At 42.0% G+C, this 5,780-nt stretch overlaps 1 pseudogene; it reads right to left on the bottom strand.

Moving 5' to 3' along the window:
• Positions 1-318: 318 nt before the first annotated feature.
• On the bottom strand, positions 319-5,302 carry LOC133869024 (uncharacterized; annotated as a pseudogene).
• Between the last annotated feature and the right edge of the window lie 478 nt (positions 5,303-5,780).

Raw genomic sequence — 5,780 nt, 5'->3', positions numbered from 1 at the left:
CTTTCTGTTGTGCTTTAATTTTTGTTGACACTTGTTGCACACACTTTACTTTTAGAAGTCATTTCAATTTTTCACCACCCCCAAACTAAATGACAAATTGTCCCCAATGTGGCGAGAGATACACTACCGAAGTGGGTGATTGAAGCTGGGCACACTGCAAGAGAACATTCCCCCCAAACTTGAACGGCAAACATTGTCCTGAAAATCACAACTAAAACAAAAAGAAATAAGATCAAATGATACGGAAGAATAATGAGGGTTGCCTCCCACAAGCGCTAAGTTTTCAGTCTTCAGCCAGACTTTCCATCCTGACGACAATCATTCCGAGTAACTCGGATCCTCCAAAAGGGTCATCTCAACCTCCGGGCTCTGCAACTCCAAAAATGGCTTCAGTCTTTGCCCGTTCACCTTGAAAGTACTGTCATTCTTTAGATCCTCAATCTCAATGGTCCCATAAGAAAATACTGAACGAACAATGAATGGGCCTGTCCATCGAGATCGGAGCTTCCATTGATTTGCCATTTCCATAAAGTATATAATTGACAACTCTAAGTTCCAAATTATCTCTTTCGTGCAACAGATCCTGGGAGAAAAGTGTTACGAAATTTATACCGTCTGCTATTTCATTTTTGATTACGGGTCGAGCCAAAACAAAATACTTTTTCTTGTTAGGTGTGATCCATTGGACATAGATCCAATTTTTCAATTTTTTTTTTGATTCCTTAGCATTTTTTTTTGCCGTTCCAAGCGGTATAAAGATACCACTGTGTCGGGATATCTTATCCATCTTTCCAAGAAAATAGATGCAGACGTGAATTGTAAAAAAGGACTTTTTGACCAGGTTCAAAAGATCGTCTCAATATGTTCTGGTCATGAACCTTTGATAAGTGTTGAATGTTATACATTCAAGCCCCTTAATTTTCATATATTAAGCTCTTAGTTTTGTTATAGTTTGATGTTTTGTGTTGTTTTTGTGTTTTCTTGTATTTTACAGGTTTTGGAAGAAAATCCATCAAATTCCAAGATTATAATGAAGTCAGCAAACTCACTTTTGGATAGATTCAATTCCAATCAATTTTGAATTTAAGGAAAGAGAAGTTGGCAAAAATTCGTTATTTTCGGAAAGAATTCAGAATGAGCATGTCTCAGTAATTTAATCATAAATTTTGGCTCAAATATCAGATTGCAACAAAATTTATAGCGTTGGAAAGCTAAGATAAAATTTAACAAATATGTAAGAAATAGGTTTTTCCTAATTCGGACATTTACCATGCCAAAATCGCCCCGCAATAAAAGACCACAAATCTGTATGAATTTTGGAATCCTTTTCCTACTTGGATAGAAATTTCAGAAAAGGAAAAGACTTGTAATTACTCTATTTGGACTAGAAGACCTACTTAGAATTGTAATAGGAATTCTAGAGCTTCTAGAGCTTCTCTAATCCCTATAAATAGGCCTTTAGCCTTTGAAGAAAAGACACACAAGCTTTGAGGAAGAATCAAAGGTTCCATCAAGAAGGAGGTTCTTCCTAGTTTTTATTTTCTTTATTTATTTATTTTCTGTATGTATATAATTTTAGTTTATATTAGTTGTAACTAATACTTTAGTTAGAGCTCGATTGAAGCCCTAATTATGTCTCGTTAAGGTTTTCAATTGGCGCCTATGCTACAATTCATATATTGATGCTTAACTTGATTATTTCCTATTTTCTTGAATTCCTCTCATGTTTATGCTTGATCATCATATGCATGTGGTATGGATTTGTTATTTATGTCAATTTGGATGACCGAGTCCTGGGCATAATAAAGTAACAAAAGAACCCCATCACAGGTTCTTGAATTAATCAACATAAAGACAACTGGAATAGACACCATGTTCCAATCTGAGTGTGTTTACCAATTTCCATAAATTTATGCTTTCTTGAAGAACAACTTAGTAGATACCATGCTAAATCCTTCAATGAAGAAAAGAGTTAGAGTAGATACCATGCCTAACTAGTTGCTCAGGGAAATCAATAGCTTTAGGAGAAGATACCATTCCCTTGTGGTTGGTAAGCATTAAGTATCAAGTTATGATGGTAGCATTGGCATTGTGAATCTTAATTGAGTATGATTAGCAGCGGATATCGAAGCCCTACCTTATTTCACATTATATTTCTTCAATATTTTGATCTCTTCTCTTATTTGATCTGATTAATATTTTTATTGCTTTTCACTCGTCTCAATTATTAAGGAATTCTTTTTAAGCATAATTTATCAATCCTCGTGGGAATGATCTCGTATTTGCCTACTATACTATCGTTTTGATCTTGTGCACTTGCTAGTAAAACATACAAATATTTATCTATTTATTTAGGTAGATATTTGCACAACAAGTTTTGGCCTTCTTCATCCGTGCTTTGTACAACCTAGCACAATCATAAGCATCGTTCCTCAGCTCTTCCAATTCGTTGAGTTGAAGCTTCCTCAGTGAGCCAGCCTTTGTGAGATCGAAGTTCAGCTGCTTAATGGCCCAGTAGGCTCTATGCTCCAACTCCACTGGCAGATGACATGCTTTTCCGTACACAATACGGTAGGGTGACATGCCAATCGGGGTCTTGAAGGCCATAATGCATCGTTAAACGAAGAGACCAATCTTTTCTTGACGGGTTCACCGTCTTCTCCAAAATCCTCTTGATCTCTCTGTTTGAAACCTCCACTTGACCGCTCGTCTAAGGGTGATAGGGAGTGGCAACCTTGTGCGTGATGCAATACTTCTTCATCAGCTGCTCGAAGACCCGGTTGCAAAAATGCTTTCCACCATCACTAATAATTGCTTGAGGAGTACCAAAACGAACAAATATAGTGTCTTTTAAAAATTGAACCACAACTCTGTGGTCATTGGTCTTGCAGGCAACCGCCTCCACCCATTTGGACACGTAGTCCACTGCAACCAGAATGTATAGATAGCCGAAGGAGAGTGGGAAAGGTCCCATGAAATCGATGCCCCACACATCAAAGATCTCGACAATAAGAATGGGGTTGAGGGGCATCATATTTCGGCGTGAAATACTCCCTAGCTTTTGACAGGGCTCGAATGAAACACAATAAGTGTGAGCGTCTTGAAAGATGGTCGGCCAATAAAATCCGCACTGCAAAATCTTTGCAGCGGTCTTCTTCGCGTTGAAGTGGCCTCCACAAGCATGATCGTGACAAAAGGAGATGACACTAGATTGGTCGGGCTCGGGGACACATCTCCTAATGATCTGATCGGGACAATACTTGAACAGATAAGGATCGTCCTAGAAAAAATTCTTCACCATGGCCATGAATTTGGACTTATCTTGTTGCCCCCAATGCAAAGGCATTTGACCGGTGACAAGATAGTTTACTATGTCAGCAAACCACGGTAGTGAGTATGAGCAATATGCATCAATTGCTCATCAGGGAAGGTCTCAGAGATGGAGGTGGCCTCCTCAGTGAAATCCATGGTAATCCTCGAAAGATGATCGGCCACCACATTTTCGGAACCCTTCTTGTCCCAAATCTCAATGTCAAACTCTTGTAACAACAAAATCCATCGAATGAGGCGAGATTTAGCATCCTTTTTGGAGAAAAGGTACTTCAATGCCGCGTGATCCGAGTAGATGATGACTTTTAATCCCAACAAGTAGGATCGAAACTTATCCAAAGCAAAAATGACTGCCAGGAGCTCCTTCTCAGTGGTTGAATAATTTAGCTAGGCATCGTTCAGAGTCCGACTTGCATAGTAGATGACATGGGGGTGTTTATCAATGCGCTGCTCCAAAACAGCTCCAACTGCATAGTCTGACACGTCACACATGATTTCAAAAGGTGTGCCCCAGCTGGGGGGCCGAATGATAGGTGTGGACATCAAAATCTTCTTCAAGGCCCCAAATGCCTTCATGCAGTCCTCATCAAAAATAAATGGGGCCTCTTTTACCAACAACTTGCACAAGGGCCGGGCGATTTTACTGAAGTCCTAGATGAATCGCCTATAAAATCCTGTATGGCCAAGAAAAGAGCGAACCTCTTTAACCGTTCGTGGAGGTGGAAGGTTGGATATTAGATCCACCTTTGCCTTGTCAACCTCTATCCCCCGATGAGAGATGACATGCCTAAGTACGATCACTTTCTTTACCATAAAATGGCACTTCTCCCAGTTGAGTACTAGGTTTTTCCCTTTGCACCTCACTAAGACCAGAGTGAGGTGGTGCAAACACTCCTCAAAAGTTGAACTGAAGTCCGAGAAGTCGTCCATGAATATCTCAAGAAAACGCTCCACCATGTCAGAAAAGATGCTGATCATGCACCGCTGAAAGGTAGCGGGTGCATTGCATAACCCAAAAGGCATGCGTCGGTAGGCGAACGTCCCAAAAGGACAAGTGAAGGTCGTCTTCTCTTGGTCTTTAGGGTCCATGGGGACCTGGTTATATCCAGAATAACCATCCAAAAAATAGTAGTACTTATGCCCAGCCAATCGCTCCACCATCTGATCAATGAAAGGAAGAGGAAAGTGATCCTTCCTGGTGGCGGTGTTCAACTTGCGCTAGTCAATGCAGACTCTCCATCTTGACTGAACTTGGATCGGTACCAACTCGCCCTCCTTGATCAGTATGACCATTACTCCAGCTCGCTTGGGCACGACATGAATAGGGCTCACCCATTTGCTGTCAGAAATTGGATAGATGATCCCTGCATCCAATAACTTGATTACTTCTCCCCTCACAACTTCTTGCATGAATGGGTTGAGCCGTCTCTGTGGCTCCCTCGATGGTTTGGCGTCTTCCTCCAAGTGTATCCTATGCATCACCACCGAGGGGCTGATTCCCTTAATGTCGTCAATGGTCCAGCCTATAGCTTCCTTGTGCTCTCTTAAGATGTCTAACAACCTCTCCTCTTGAGTAGCATGAAGATCTGACGCTATGATCACAGGCAAAGTCTCTGCTGGACCGAGGAACTTATACTTGAGATCGTCCGGTAGGGGCTTAAGTTCCTTCTTTGGAGGCTCAGGTACTGCTGCCTCCTCTTTCTCATTACTCTCCAGAGGAGTAAACTCTTAGAACTTGGCGTAAGACGGTGATCAAGTCCTTTAAGAACTTGGCGTAAGACGGCACTTGCTGGATGGCATCCAAGAACGGGATGTTGATCTGCACTTGTTTGAATACCTCCAGAATGTCCTCAAACTTTCCTCCTTTCTTGGGCACTAGCAATCTGTCAGGGTATGGCGCCTTCGGTACAAAAGACCTAGGAGGAATCTCAATAGTGGGAGTGGCTGTGGATGGCTCCGCATCTTTCTCCATTGTGCTCCCGCTTCCTTGTCCTTTTTGTGCAGCAGGGTTCTCTTTAGGAAGAACCACTTGGTTGTCCACTTGTCTCCCTAACCTAAGTGTGACAACAGCTTGCACATGCTCCTGCCCATGCACTGCATTTGATGAACTTCCCTCATGGAACTGCAACTTTGGATTCGGCACAGGCTGACTAGGGAGCTTTCCCTTCTCTCTCTCCCCCAAGTGACTAGCAATTTGCCCAATCTGGGTCTCCATCTTGGCAATAGCTTGAGTGTTCACCATGGTAGCGTTCTTCACATCATTGATGGATTGCCCTGTAAGCTGTATGAAGGCCTTGAGAGTGTCTTCCAGGGTGGATTGTGAATAAGAGGTAGGGGCTTGAGTAGGGGCTTGATATGATGGTGCTGGCTGGGTAGGACGACTTTGTTGGTGAACCAGCTGATGAAATCCAGGGGGGTATTGAGTGTGGGGTTGGTGAGGAACTCCCCCT

The sequence above is a fragment of the Alnus glutinosa genome, chromosome 5, assembly GCF_958979055.1.
Source record: "Alnus glutinosa chromosome 5, dhAlnGlut1.1, whole genome shotgun sequence".
In the NCBI taxonomy this organism is placed as follows: Eukaryota; Viridiplantae; Streptophyta; class Magnoliopsida; order Fagales; family Betulaceae; genus Alnus; species Alnus glutinosa.
Note: the sequence above shows the minus strand (reverse complement) of the source record. Positions and strands in the feature narration are given on the sequence as shown.